The 15,884-nt window shown below is 37.3% G+C and overlaps 2 pseudogenes; both read left to right on the top strand.

Annotated features, from left to right (window-relative positions):
* The first annotated feature begins 965 nt into the window (after positions 1–965).
* Positions 966–1,086, top strand: LOC132221473 (U2 spliceosomal RNA; annotated as a pseudogene).
* Positions 1,087–1,246: 160 nt separating this feature from the next.
* On the top strand, positions 1,247–1,364 carry LOC132221477 (U2 spliceosomal RNA; annotated as a pseudogene).
* Positions 1,365–15,884: the final 14,520 nt, after the last annotated feature.

Raw genomic sequence — 15,884 nt, 5'->3', positions numbered from 1 at the left:
ATGAGGTGTGTCTCTTATGTAAAGCAGTCCAATCGCGGAGCTAAGACAGCACTCGGACTGTACATATGACACTAATGAGAGGCTGCATACAACTTATTAACATGAAAGCTCAGAGCCCTTATTATACATCCAGAACAAACAAGCACTGCGCACCTGCTTCTGTATCCTTATGTAAGAGAAGGAAGAACTTTGATTCAGTATGTTTTGTGGTTTTCTTGGCCTCTATATTCTGCCCCAAAGAAAACAAATATATACACAGCTGCTACAGCACTTGCTTTCTGTTCCAGATGAGGGTAAGCATGGAATAGAAATCGTGGGTGCCTGCAGACGTGGCCTAATAACTAAAAAGTGACAAACACAGCAGGTCTCTCCTGGGTCCCAGTAAGGAGGCTGTAATTCATTATAAAAGCATTTCTGCACCTGCAGCGATGGTTGTTTTATGCTCATCTGTGCGCCAGAGGCTGTCTGTGGGTAACCATGTGAGGACTGCGGGCTGGAGGCAGAAAGCACAATGATGATCCCCAAACCAGAAGAGCAAGGCATCCAGTCCCACTGAGGTACAGCCAGTTTTCTGAGTCTTGATCCCATAGGGGTCAAGACTACCTCCAGGGGCAGGGGGTGGGAGTGGCCTAGAAGAGGTCAATGGGGGAAGGCATATGTGATACTTTCAACATTAAAGATAAAAAATTTTTTAAAAAGACTGCCTTCAGTTTGGAGGTGGTGAGCAGAAATTGAAAGTGCAGTTTTTAAAAAATGAAATATAAACCAAAGATTTGGGAATTCCAGACAGCGACCAATTTAAATCCTTTCAATGGGCCATGCAGCTGCAATCCAGTAGAGTGCTTGGCTGAGGCTGGTCAATGATTTTAACCTTTCCTTCAACTGATATTTCTTGCTATAATTATTGGTGGTATTACTCAAGGACCATGTGATATCTGGTATTATTTTTAAAAATACGATTGATGATCACTTCTCAGCCTTTTGGTTAAGATCAAAAGTGAAGCAACTGTTCTATTCAGTGTAATACCTAATACGTCCTCCATCTGAGGACAATATATTAAACTAGAGGCCTGATGCACAAAAATTCGTGCAAGAGTAGGCCTTCCTTACCCCAGCTGCTGGCACTGGCTTCCTGCTGGCACCCGGGACCTGGGCTGGCTTCCCTCCTGCCACCCACAGGCACCTGGGAGCCGGGCTTCCTTCTGGCTCTGGCTTCATCCGGAATGACGTCTGGTTTAATTAGCATATTACCCTTTTATTATTATAGATGGATTTGGGGGGCAGGGAGATGGAATAGGAGCTTGCTTCGTCCACTCCACACATTGACCCAGTATTGCAGTACCTCTGGGAATGGTGCACCAAAAAAAAAATAATAATAATAAAATTTTAAAAATCCTATTGATTACAGAGAAATGGATTGTCTTTCAAAATTTCCTCTGGAACACTGTTGTCTTTTCTTCCTACTATAGATGAAATAATCCTGTGGTGATTTTTAATAGAAATCATTTGGAATCAAATGAAGTTATCAGTTACAAATGCTATGAAGCATTTAGGAGAAACTCATTTGTTCAGTTATGCAACCAGCTTTGACTGATTGCTGAAGGCCAACCATGTGTTGTGCTAAATGCTGGGAGACTAGAGATGAGCAAGGACCAATCCCTTCCCAGTAGGAGCTTACAGTCTAGTAGGGGGACATATTCATGGGAACTAATAAAAGCAATAGAATGTGACAGATCCTAGTATAAGAGGGTGAACTATGCTCCAGCAGGGCCCAAAGAGTGGTTAACTCCACCAACCTTTCTAGAGGATCCAGTGCTTGAGCTGAGTCATGAAACATGGCCAGATAGTCACCAGGCTTTCCAGAGAATATTCCAGACAGGAAACGGAACATAGGAAGGCAGAGAATGAAATGGCTGAATACATTCAGAGAGCTGAAGCTGGCTGAATTTGGAACAAGGGTATATTCATGTATTCATTTATTAAACAAATTCCTCAGAATAGTGAACAAGACACGTTCAGTCCACGCTTGCTTGGAGACTACTTTATAGTGATGGAGGCCAATTTTGCAAATACTCTGTAAATACATTTATCAGGTAACTACAAATTATTAATGCCTATAAAGAGAAAAGCGAGGACTACGATATAAACTAGAGAAAGGGAGGTGAGGGGGGCAGAAATATTCTTTAAAGGTCAGGAAATGCTCTTGTGGGAGGTGCCTTTGAAACTGACACCTGAAGAACGAGCATCTTAAATAAAGTAGGTGGGATGATCACTATAGACAGGCACATGGCAGAGGTCCTGAAATGTGGAGAGGAGGGTGGGAGGGGAGGTTAGTCCAGTGAATGGACATGCCATCACTATATGAAGGTGTTTATCCTCTCTCTCCTAGACAATAAGGAACCACAGCATAATGTTTAAAGAGACAAATATGATCATTTGTGCATTTTAGGAAATCCACGTTCTTGGCAGAGTAGAGAGGTATTATTCACCGGCTAAGAAACTGCAGGTCTCGTCAGTGGAGAGAGGGTTGATGCAAGTGCTTGTATCAAGGAAGGAAATTGACAGGACCTAAATTCTTAGGGCAGCAGAATTTTGGAAGACATAAACAACACCAATCAAAAACTAAGACAGTATCACGAAACATCCCAGCACTTACAGATGACTATTCAGTATTTTGTGTGCATTCTTCTAGTCTCGTTTCTATATGAAAACATAGTTTATAAACATTTTTGCCTAATTTTCCACAAAAAAAAGCACCCACACTGTGAACATTTTCCAAACTAGTATATGCCAATGACTTTATTATTTTAATAGCTGCATTGATCATCGCCCCATTATTTTTTTTCACACACTTGCATTATTAGAAATGTTGTTATGGATATTCTAGTATGGAGATCATTGTGCTCCTGTCCAATTATGTTTCAGGGAGATAGTCCTCCAAGCTGAATTATTATGTCAAAGCATACCATTTTTTAAGAGCTTCTGATACAGTTTGCCAGAATGCCCTTTTGAAAACTGAATTCTTCTTGTACCTTTGTTGTTCTAATCTAGCTGAACTCTGAAAACAATTTTGGCAAATTGCAAAGAAAAAAAAAGTAATTTGTGTTGGGACTCCATTAAATTTATGGTTAATTTAGGTATACTTGACATTTTTATCCTACTGAGTATTTTTACCTGAGGACGAGCTATGTTTCTACACATCAAAGCAAGACTCTAATTTCCTTCCATAGTGCTTTACAGTTTGCCTTTTTGTGAGCCCTATGGAGTTCTTTTTCATTTTATCCTCGGGTTTTGACATTTTATTACCATTATGAATGGTGTATTTTATTTAAACACTAAATATTCGGACTATATTTGAAATATAGGAAAACTGTGGAACTTCTAATATTTAATTCACAACTGGCTACATTATTGAACTCATTAGTTCTAACAGCTTTTTTTCTGTTGAGTTTCTCAGGCTATTCAGGTGGAAAATTATATTATTTTATAACATTTGATAAATTTGCTTTCTCTTTTCCAATATTTTTAAGCCATTACATAGTTTTCTTATTTAATTGTGTTGCTGGCATTTCCTGAACAGTCTTACACAATCTTTGCGATCATAGGCCTGTTTCACTGTTCCAGACTTTAATGGGAATTTCTGGAGGGTTACATCATGAAGCATGATATTGTTCAATTATTTTAAACTATGCATCTTACATGTTAAAAAAAATCACTTTCTAATCCCATTTTTAAAAGTTCGATTGAGAATAGGTCCTGAATTTTATTAAATACCTCTTGAGTTTCTCTTTTGATGCTTTTTCTTTCATGAATAATGGTAATATATATCCTAATATCAAAGCACTCATTTCTTCCTGGAACAAATCCTATTTTGTCATTGTAGCTTAGTCTTTGAATAAATATTTTAGGTGATCTAGTTAGTATTTTTGTTAGGAAATTGGTGAGTACATTGGTTTTTGTGTTCCCTCCGTAAAATTTGGTTATCGGGGATGTGTTGGCCACATATATATATGGAAATTGGAAACATTCCTTCCTTCTCTATGTTTGGAACAATTCAAATAGCCTAGAATTACATGTTCCTAAATGTTTGGATGGATGCACCCATAAAATTACTTAGCTCTAATGTCTTTTGAAGGGACAGTTATTTAACATATTTCTTTGAATTTCCCATGAATTTTGATCGAGTAAATATTTCTACCTCTTCTAGGAGCAATATATCTTATCTTTATTTTCCTGAAACATTGCCTACTTATTTTTTAGTCATTAACATAGATTTGTTGGATGTGCTCTTTTATAATTATTTTACATTTTTCTATCAATAATTATAACTCCTTTTGGTGGTTACTTTTTCCTATATAGAGGTAGTAAATTTTATCTTTGTTTTCTATTCTGCAAAAACAATAATTCCTGGATTTATTTATTAAGTCTCTGTTATAAATTATTAAGTTTTGCTTTTATTTTGGAAGTTCTTTTCTTCTGTATTCCTTAGCTATGTTAGATTTTGCTTTTCTAGCTTCTTGTAGGCAATTCATTCTGACTGTCTTAGTGATAAATGTATTTAAATCTATAAACTTGTTTTGGATACAGCTTTGGTTTCATCCAGGTTGAGATCCATATAAACTATTATAAATTTATTAACATATATAAATTATAATATTGCATATATTACATATATATCTATATTTATACTAGGCACACAGAATGTGTTCTTTAAGTGTACCTATTATTGTTATTGCTACTTTATTAAATAGTGTGTTTATTATTCTTAACTTTTTACTTCATGGCAAAAAATAAAATATTTAAAGTTGAAGTTATCTTTGTTTTTTTGTTCCATGATAATTTTTCCCTCTTTCCATAAGGCAACCTCTATTATGAATTTGATGTGAATCCGTCAATTCTACACTTTTAAATCTTACAAATCTACAAATTCATGACTAATATGCAGTATTGTTTTATATGTTTTTAAAGTACATACATACTACCACACTGATGAATACTTCTGTATCTTTTATGTCCAGTGTATTTTTAAGAACTGTGCCAATGGGCCTATGAATTGATTGATATATTTATACATATGGATATGGAGGGCTCATTTGTTTTTAACTTCTGTGTGGTATTCTACCATATGGCTAATCAGAGTTCCTTTATTAATATTTCCATCCTCTTCATTTTTCAGTCTTTAAGTATAATTTACTTTTTAAAAATTGAGATATAATTGACATAACAATGTATAAGTTTTAGGCATACAACATAATGATTTGATATACTGTATATATTGTGAAATGATTAACACAATAAATTTAGTTAATACCCATCATCGAACTAGTTATAATTTTTCCTTTTTTGTTTTATTTTAATTCTTTATTGTTGATAACATGTGTCTCCCTTTTCCTCCACTGACCTCTCCCAGCATTTTTTCTGGTGATAAGAACTTTTAAGATCAACTCTCTTAGCAACTTTCAAATATAAAACACAGTATTGTAAACTATAATCACCAGGCCATACACCACATCCCCAGGATTTATTTATCATATTGGCGTAATTTTTGGGGGTTTATTCTTGGTATCATATCACTGAAATTTTCCTTTAAATATTGTATGACCAATTCTGACTTTTAATGATGAGTCTAATCTGTTTGTAATGTGAGCACTGATGTACTTGGGTTTGTGTTTTATATTTACTATGCTCCTCTATACTTTCTTGTATTTTACTTTCTACTGACTTTATTGAATTTTCTTAATTTTTTCCTAGTGGTTTCGAAATTATACATTTTATTTATATTAATTAGTGGTGAACCGCAAATGTGTACCATATAAAATTAATTTAACTTAATTTAGCAAACTCTAGATTAGAGAGTGTGAATCCACTAGATCCAGTGACTTTCCCTCAAGTTGGTTTATTTATTTTCAGTGCTTGTGACCCTTTTATGAGTAACTATAAAAATAATCAGTAAACTGGTGTAATTAAAATCAAACTTGACCAAAGATTTAAAGAATAATGTCATGAAAAATAAGAATGTGAACTTAAACAATATTGGCTTATGCATTGTTGGCAGGGGGTGGGGGGGACCTACAACCGATTACCCAGAAAAGTTATCATTTAGAATTAAAACAGATAAAGATCTTCCCAGACAAAAACAAGCTAAAGGAGTTCATCACCACCAAATGGGTATTTTAAGAAATGTTGTCTAACTGGTTTGGCTCAGTGGATAGAGCATTGGCCTATGGACTGAAAGGTCCCAGGTTCGATTCCGGTCAAGGGCATGTACCTTGGTTGTGGGCGTATCCCCAGTTGGGGGTGTGCGGGAGGCAGCTGATCGATTTTTCTCTCTCATCAATGTTTCTAACTCTCTATCCCTCTCCCTTCCTCTCTGTGAAACATCAATAAAATATATTTTAAAAAATGTTAAAGGGCTTCTTTAAGAGAAGAAAAAGAAGATAAAAAATATTTATAATAAAATGACAATAAATACATATCTATTACCAGTTACTTTAAATGCAAATGGATTAAATGCTCCAATCAAACAACATATGAAGGTTGAATGGATAACAAAACACAAAACATGACCCTTATATATGCTGTTTACAAGAAACTAATTTTACAAGAGTGAAAGACACACACAGACTGAAAGTAAAGGGATGGAAAAACATATTTCATGCAAATGGAAACAAACAAACAGAAAGCTGGGATAACAATATTTATGCCAGACAAAATAGACTGTAAAACAAAGACTATATAACAAGAGACAAAGAAGGATCCAGCAATTCTACTGCTTCATATTTATCTGAAGAAACCCAAGCCACTAAATGGAAAAGACATATACATCCATGTGCTCATTGCAACATTATTTACAATAGCCAAGATATGGAAGCAACCTAAGCATCTGTCAATAGATAAATGGATAAGGAGCAGTGGTGCATATATACAATGGAATATGACGTGGCCATCAAGAAGAATGAAATCTTGTCATCTGTAATATGGATGGACTTAGAGGGTATTGTGCCGAGTCATATAGAGGAAGACAAATGCCATATGATATCACTTATACATGGAATCTAAAAAGCCAAAATAAATGAACAAGCAGAACAAAAGCAGACTCATAGACAGAGAACATTTTGATGGTTGTCAGATGGGAGGGGTTTGAGGGATGGGTGAAAAAGATAAAGAGATTAAGAAGTACAGATTGGTAGTTACAGAACGGTCATAGAGATGTAAAGAACAGCATAGGGAATATAGTCAATAATATCTTAATAACTATATGTCAGATGGTATTAGTTTTATCGGGAGATCACTTAGTACAGTATATAATGTTTAATCACTGGGTTGCATACCTGAAACTAATATAATATTCTATGTCCACTGTAATTGAAAAATTAAAAAATCATTTACAGTTAAAAACGAAAAAGCAATCTGAAAGATGTTAAATACATATGTTTAAAGTATTTTAAAAATAAAAGGTTATAGGAATCATTAGGAAAGAATAGGAGACAGTTAAAAAGAATCAATTCCTATAGACAGTCATTGAAATAAAGTAACTCTATAGATGGGTTGAAAAATACATCAGATCCTACTGAAGAGAGAATAAATTGGAACATAAATATGAGGAAGCCATTCAAAACAGAACACAGAGAGATTAAGAGAAAATATATGACAGAGAAGTTAGAAAACATGAAGGGTGCAATCACAAATTCCTATACACATTTCAAACAAATTTCAGAAAGAGGGCACAGAGAGAGTGGGGGAAAGACAACTATGGTAGAGATAGCAACTAAGAATTTTCTAGAATTGAAAAGGAACATATAAAATCCTTAGTAGGCACATAAAACAAGCCTACCTCTAGTGAAATTAAGAAAATTTAAGGCAGGGAGAATATTTAAAAAAATAAAAATCATTGGAAGTTATTTTTTAAATATATTTTTATTGATTTCTAAGAGGAAGGGAGAGGGAAAGAGATAGAAACATCAATGATGAGAGAGAATCATTGATTGTCTGCCTCCCGCATACCCCCCACTGGGGATTGAGCTGAAACCTGGGCATGTGCCCTGACCAGGTATCGAACAGTGATTTCCTGATTCATAGGTTGACACTCAACCACTGAGCCACACCAGCCAGGCCATGGGACTTCTTCAGGGTCTCCTTTCTGACTCTAGGGATTCCTTTTCCTTGGTTTTGGGTTTGCCTACTCAACCTGCCTTATTTCTCCAAAGTCTATACAATTTTCTAAATATTTTGTAATTCTAGTTTTAATTATACTTAGGTTCATAGAGTTTTACAAATTTAAAATGTTTTGCATTAGCTTTACTTTATTTTCATACTAATTTAAAGGTAATTTCTAACTTTATTGTCTGAAAAGATCTGTTTTAGTTTTGTGGCTTTCCTTTTGGCTTACAATCTACACTAATAAAAGAGAAACATGCAAATTGGTGTCACTCTGCTACGCCCACCAGCCAATCAGAGTGACTATGCAAATTAACCCACCAAAGATGGTGGGTTAATTTGCATATGTAGGCGGGGAGCGAAGACTGAAGACTGAAGACTGAAGACTGAAGAGGCTTGGCTTCTCCACTGAGGCCAGACCAAAGGCCTGGGTCCCGGGTGCCAGAGGAAAACTGGTGCCAGCAGCCAGGGGAAGAAAGGCCTATTGTGTGAATCTTCGTGCCACGGGCTTCTACTATAGTAATAAATGGCACCTGACTCTGATAACCACAACCAGTTCGACTCCTCTTTATTCAACCAATCACAGAAACCAAAAGACTATTCTTTGACTGTCTAAGACTTATTGGTCTTCTGTTAATTAATGTTACACATTCATTAACAAGTTAATTCACTTCTGCCTGAGATATGGAGGCAACTAAACTCAAAAGATATAAGATCGTGGATCTTACTTGTGGACTTAAGACTCTCTCTGCCCAAGTCTACTCTTTGAGACTTGAAACCCCTCCCTGATATACTCACATGCTATCCTAGAGGAAAGCCAGCAGGGTGGAGACAAATGGAAATATTGAGCATCAACTTCCGCAAAAACATGAGTTCTCTTTGAAAGACCGTTCAATCCCTGGGAAGCTGAGATACCATTAATTATTGAATTTAAACTTTTATTTTGGCCCTGATGGATGAAGGGCTAGGGGAATATATCAATTTTAGAAATCAAAGAAAATACTTTTTTTAAAATTTTAAAAATATAGTGTTTAATAGTAAGCTCTGCACACAAATCATTTTCTAAATATCACTGTTTATCTCCCCTCTTAGACAGTGAACATACTGTGCTCAGACCTTTTTTTTTTTAAATCCTCAGGGTTAGTGGGCACTCAACACATGTTGAGTGAGTACATAAGTGAATGAATGAGCACCTAATGCAGAAAGATCTGAGGGATTGTTTTAAAAGTAGACCTTTTGCTGGTTAGTATTTGAGATAACAGACTTGAAAAGTATAATGAAGAGAGACAGCTTGTTGAGAAGTGAAGATCTGAGTGAAGAGGTGAATAGTTAGAATCTGCACATATAGAAAAATCAAGCCTAACAAGGGCCATTGTGTTGAATTCTACTTGATATTTAATCTCAAATCCTAATAAAAATAATATAAGCAAAAAAAAATGCTGGAATCTTCCCTTCAGGTGCTGACTAACTAGCTATTTGTACTTTTTATTTGCTCTTAAATAAAGCTCCCTTTGTTCTCACGCGTAATAGGTTCAAGGTTTTTATTTGTCTTCTTGCTGCAGCAGGGTTGCTAAAATTCTTCAACCTGTGTAAGTACAAATTCATTTTGCAACTAAAGCGGTTATCTCCAGAAGGAACACATTTTCACCAACACAATCCAAAAGCAGTCATGATAACAAGTCTTCCGTAGGTTTAAGTACAGGAGTCTGGCTCCTGGCAGATGAGGAACATGTTGATGACAATATGCATATCGTTGTGACTTGGCAAAGGATCTTTCACAGCAAACAAAAAGCTGGCACCTTTCCCCCCAAAAAAAGGGGTGGATGGAAAGGTAAAGAGAAAAAATAATCTAAGTTCAAGCATCCTCTGATTTATAGGATATCTAAACATATATGTGATGATTCTTTCTTTTCCATAGCTCTACCAAGGAAAATAGTAAGTCTTCATCCCCAGGAGAAGGAAGCAAAGACAGGGTCCCAAATATTTAATGACAAACTCTATTTTTGGATATGGACCCTTCGTGAGGTAAGCAAAGGAATCGATGTTCTTTTCTTCCTCATGATATTCCTAGTTTTTAAAGTGCCCCTATAATGGAGTGTGACTTAAGGTCAAGTGAAGGTAAAGTAGAGGCTAAAGGAAGGGAAACACATTCTTGGGGCTAAATTTATACTAAAGCTTACATTTATAGTTTCAGACCATTGAATTGGTGTTTCTTTAAATCACTGATGCATACCAAAATATTTAGCAAGGTAGTGAAGAGCACATGTGTTATGGTCAGAGGGAACCAGATTCTAATCAAGGCTGGGTGACCTCCCTTATGAAATTGCTTAACCTTGGTTTCCTTATCTGGGGTTACTGTGAAGATTAAATGAGATAACAGATATAAAACATTTAGCATGGTGTTTGGCATGTAATCAAACCCTGGCCAGGTAGCTCAGTGGGTTAGATTGTCATCACAAAATGCCAAGGTTGTGGATTTGATCCCCGGGCAGGGCACATACAAGAAATAACCAAAGAATGCATAAATAAGTGGAACAACAAATTGATGTTTTTCTCTTTCTCTCTAAAATAAATTTTAAACAAATTTAAAAATACTAATCAAATGATACTATTATTACTTTTTTTACAGCTCCAAGGTTATGTAACTTTATGAGATCTTTATTTCTTCTTACATCTTCAAGTTATTGTCTAATTTCATTTCACCCTGCAGGATTCCTTTAAACATATCTTACAGGTCATTGCCAGTGATAAAAAGCTCCCTCAGCGTTTATTTACCTGGAAATATCTTAATTTCTCCCTCACTCTTGAAGGAAAGTTATTCCTTCAAAGTTTTTGATGGCAGTTTATTTTTCTTTCAGCCATTAAACTATATCAGCCCACTGCCTTATGTCCTATAAAGTTTCTGATGAAAAAAAAATCTGCTGACAGTCTTATTGAAGATTCCTTGGATGTGATGAGTCTTTTCCCTCTTGCTGCTTTCAAGATTCTCTATAGCTTTGGCTTTTGAAAGTTTGATTATAATATTGTAGGTCTTTTTGAGCTCATCGTGGAGTTCATTGGCTGCCATGTACATTTATATTCGTGTCTTTTATCAAATTTGGCAGGTTTTTTGTTTCTTTGGCCATTATTTCTTCAAATAGTCTCTCTGTGTCCCTTACTCTTTTTCTCCTGGGACTTTCCAGTGCAAAAAATGGTCTGCCTGATAGTGTTTTGCAGATCACTTAGGATGTTTACTCTTCTTCAGTCTTTTTCCTTTCTGTTCCTCACACTTGATCATTTCCACTGTCATTTATTCAAATTTGCTGGTTCTTTCTTCTGCCTGCTCAAAACTGCCTTTAAACCCCTCTAGTGCATTTTTCATTTTGATTATTGTACTTTTCAGCGCCAGAGTTTCTTTTTTAAAAAATTTGTTTTATTGCTTACGGCCGTGGTCGGCAAACTGTGGCTCCCGAGCCACATGCGGCTCTTTGGCCCCTTGAGTGTGGCTCTTCCACAAAATACCACATGCAGGCGCGTGTACAGTGCGAATGAAACTTCGTGGCCCATGCGCAGAAGTCGGTTTTCGGCCTGGGCGAGTCTATTTTGAAGAAGTACTGTTGATATTTGGCTCTGTTGACTAATGAGTTTGCCGACCACTGGCTTAAGGTATTACAAAAACTATTACATATGTCTCCTTCCCCCCCGCCCTCCCCTCTTGATCTTCCCCCAGAGTTTCTTTTTATCTTTTCTATCTCTTTATTGATATTTCCATTTTGTTCACAGATTTTTTTCTTGACTTTCTCCTCATCTTAAGTTCTTTGAGCACTTTCAAGGCAGTTTTTTAAACAACTTTGTCTATTTTTTTTTTCCATTCTGGATGGGCCATACTTCCCTTTTTCTTTGTATGCCTTGTATATTATTTTGTTATTGATAACTGGACATTTGTATATAATAATGTGGTAACTCTGGAAATCAGATTCTCTCCCTTTCCCACTGTTTGCTAGTTTTCATTGTTATGGACTATCTCTTGTCCAAGAATCAGCCCGAGGTATAAACTTAGGATCTTCTCAGATCTTTTCTGAGCCCACACCTTTCCCTGGGCATGCATGGGCACTTTCTAATTTTCACCATATATGCAGTTGCTTTTGAATGTTCTACTTTTTAATGGCTTTCCCAAAAAATGGAAAAAAGATTAAAATGAAGGGGTTGGTAGGGTGCTGGCCGTTTAAATCTACTTCAATTTAAGGGGAGGGGCTTGCAGCAACGGGGGAAGTGTAACAACCATTCCTACCTTCCTCTTGGGCTGCACATCTGTGATCAGAAACAACAATCAGCAGTTAGAGCACAGATCCCTGATGGTTGGAGGTTAGGGTCCTTTTTCCCCCACTCCGGCTCCCAGGAGCTGTTTGTATTTGCTCCAGAAACATGTGCACAGCTGCCTGCCATAGGGCTGAAGGTGGAGGATGGGTAGCTGCTACTGTGCTAAGAGTGAAATTGACCAAAATTAACCTCAATTTACTGTCCAAGCCTTTCCCTGGAAGTTTCAAGCCTTCAATAGACTCCGGAGTTTTAAATTAATGACATCAGACAGATTCTGCCAGTGCAATTGTTGTCTAGGGAAGGAGACAGTTTCCTGGTGCTTCCTACTTCTCCGTCTTCCTAGAATCCTCTTCACTTCCCGCTATTTTTCCCCTCTGTGCTTCAGTCTGGACACTTTCTTCTGATCTATTTTCAAGCTCACCAATCCTCTCCTGAGCTGTGCCAAATACCCAATTAAAATCTCCTATTTTAAGTTCTGTTGTTATATTTTTTTTTTCAGTTCTAGAAATTCCATTTGATTCTCAGAGTTTCAACTGTGAAATTCTCATCATATATTACTTTGATTATATTCATTATTGTTACTTTTAAGTCCATGTCTGCTACCTCCCATATCTGGGCCACCCATTTCTGTGGTGCATTGCTTCTCTTGGTCTTGTTTCTTCATATGGATGGGTTCTTAAAACTCAAATGCTGGATATTTTGTATGAAAGTTATAGTGACCCTGAATGCTATATTCTTGCAGAGAGGATTCAGCCTCGTGAAGAGAACAGTGAGGCAAATCTGTTCAATTCAATCTGGGACTGAACTCAGTCTTAGTAAGGCTCAGTTTACATCTAATTTTGCTTGCATTCCTAGGCTTTCTGGATTTCTGGATTTCCTAACAGGGAGCCTGCAGTGTTTCTTATGGATTCTCCTCCTTGATATGTCATGAACCTCAATTTTGGTCTTCCAGGTTGTCAAAACCTCTGACTGCTTTTTATTTACATTATGCTATTCTTCTTATCCTTTTATCTTGTGTGGCTCAGTAGTTGAGTGTCGATCCATGAACCAAGAGGTCATTGGTTCAATTCCAAGTCAGGGCACATGCCCAGGTGTCAGGCTCAGTCCCCAGTAGAGGGCATGCAGGAGTCAGCTGATCAATGTTTCTATCTTTCTATCTCTTTCCCTTTCTCTCTAAAATCAATAAAAACATATTTTAAAAATTGTATGAAGGAAATATTTCAGACTTCTGGTTTAAAGAAGATGCTCAAAAGAAAAACAAACGTAGAAAGTAGAAAGGCTAAAGCAGTGAGTGGGAAAAGGAGTTTTGTTGTTGTTGTTGTTGTTTAAGCCTGTATGTTGGGGAAAGGTGGCTCTGGTGCTTTATATAGAGAGCCGGGCACCAGATTCATGACAAGCAAAAGGTATATATTGCATAAAAGAGGTGAACAGTGACTTAACCAAATGTTGAAGTAATAGGTGCATGATCTGCAACGTGTTGAAATAATACATTATTTCAGACTTTAAAAAAAAAAATCAGGTTTCTAAATGCCATTACGTAAATTCATCCTTCTTATCTGTAGTGATGAAAAGTGAGAGAAAAATGGCAGGAAAACGTGACACTAGAAGTAATGATAACTGCAACTGCTCTTCTAGACAGTCTTGCCTATATTCTACATGGCCCACCCACTCGGTTTGCAAAAAAAAAAAAAAAAAGAGCATTAAAGTTAGCTGAAGCACCTTATGGACTTCAAATTGGCCAACTTACCCAGGCCCAAAGCATTTTGTACCTAATCTTAAAATCCCATCCCACCTTTGGTCAGCCCAGAAACAGAGCTCTCGGGTCCAAAAGTTGGGGAGCTCACAGAGGCAGGGAGCCAGCTCACGACCTGGCTCAGATACCTTACGTAGGGCCAAGAATCCAGTGAGCATGCAGGTTCTCCAATTCTCAGACTGATACAAAACCCCCCAGGCTTGAGCTCTTCCAGCACAGGACTGAAGGGTCAACAGTGCTTCCCCCTGGCAGCTCTGGGTTGCCATTCCCAGTTTTAAGCTTCTTAGTTCCATGCGTATGTCCACCCTTAAAGGATTTTTCTAAAATAGGTAGGTAGCAAGAATTTAGCCTCCTGTTTTCCAGAGGAACCTGTAACCTGAGTGTAAGGGAACAGCAGAGGAAGGGAATTAACATTTGTTGTATATTGACTGTGACAAGGCATTTTACTTTTGTTTTCTTTCTTATCCTCCCAACAGCCATGTGTGATCCCTCTGAGCCTGCCTGCTGAGTTCCTCAGGACAAAGAGGTATGTCACCTGCACATACAAATGTCCAGAGGCCAACCTGATTACTAATGTTATGAGCATACTCTAATACCACAGCTACACACTCACATGGAGTTTTGCCTATTCATTTGTTCCAGTGTTACTGAATCCTCGGTTCCAATTTGACAAGCACTTGTTGACTTTTTAATTATAGGTTATGCTGACTAGATAAAATAGGCAAACCTTAGTGATTATTTAGATGAGCTGGAGGTAGTGTCAGAGAGAGAGGAAGATGGAATAATGCCTAGGTTTCCTACTGTGGGACAGGGAGGAGCATGGGAGAGCAGGTGAGTTCAGTTTGGGACACAATGAGTTCCAAGTTCCTCACTGAATGTGCGTGTCCAGCAAGAAGATAGCTGTCTTCTTCCTCACTGTCTCTCAGGCCTTACCATGTGCTAAGCACTGTGTTAAATGACTTGCATGCATTCTCATTTAATTCTCACAAATGTACATGGTAGGGTCCATGCGTAGCCTTATTGAAAAGATGAGCAAATGGAGACTTAAAGAAGTAACTTGCCCAGTTTGCTCAAAGCGATTTAGGTTTTAGACTCATTGACACAGATGGTAATTAACCATGAAAATGCATGAGATCGTCTAACAACCAGTTTATTGGAAAAGAGAGTGAGGATGAAGGACAGAACACAGGAGAATATCGATAGTTAAGGAGTGAGCCGAGGGAAAGGCTCAGAGAGTAAAGACCAAGGAGAAGTGATAAGAGAAATAGAGGACCAGATGAAATTTCAAAAAGAGAGTGCTCAATGGTGTCAATCACAGCAGAGGCATTTAGTAAAATAAGGTGGGAGGATATTCATTGCATTTGCCAATATACCGGTTACCGATGTCTTTAGCTAAAGCTGGCTTGTGGTGAACACAAAGCTAGTGCCCAGCGGATAGAAGAGCAGAAAGTCCCAGTGAACACCGCTAGGTCCCTGCCTGGTGGGCCTCTCAGCCTGTTACATCATGTATGCATTACCAGCTCACTGCTTGGAAATGTGGTTTTAGTCCTATTTCATTTGATTATTGCAAAATATCAAAATAATTCAATAGGACCATTAGATGGAGATGGGGTGGGCGAAGAGCATTCACCCATGCATAGGAGGAACGTTCCTAAAGTGCCGCTTATGATTACAA

Source organism: Myotis daubentonii, chromosome 18 (assembly GCF_963259705.1).
Source record: "Myotis daubentonii chromosome 18, mMyoDau2.1, whole genome shotgun sequence".
Classification (NCBI taxonomy): Eukaryota; Metazoa; Chordata; class Mammalia; order Chiroptera; family Vespertilionidae; genus Myotis; species Myotis daubentonii.
This window is presented reverse-complemented; position numbering and strand designations above follow the sequence as displayed.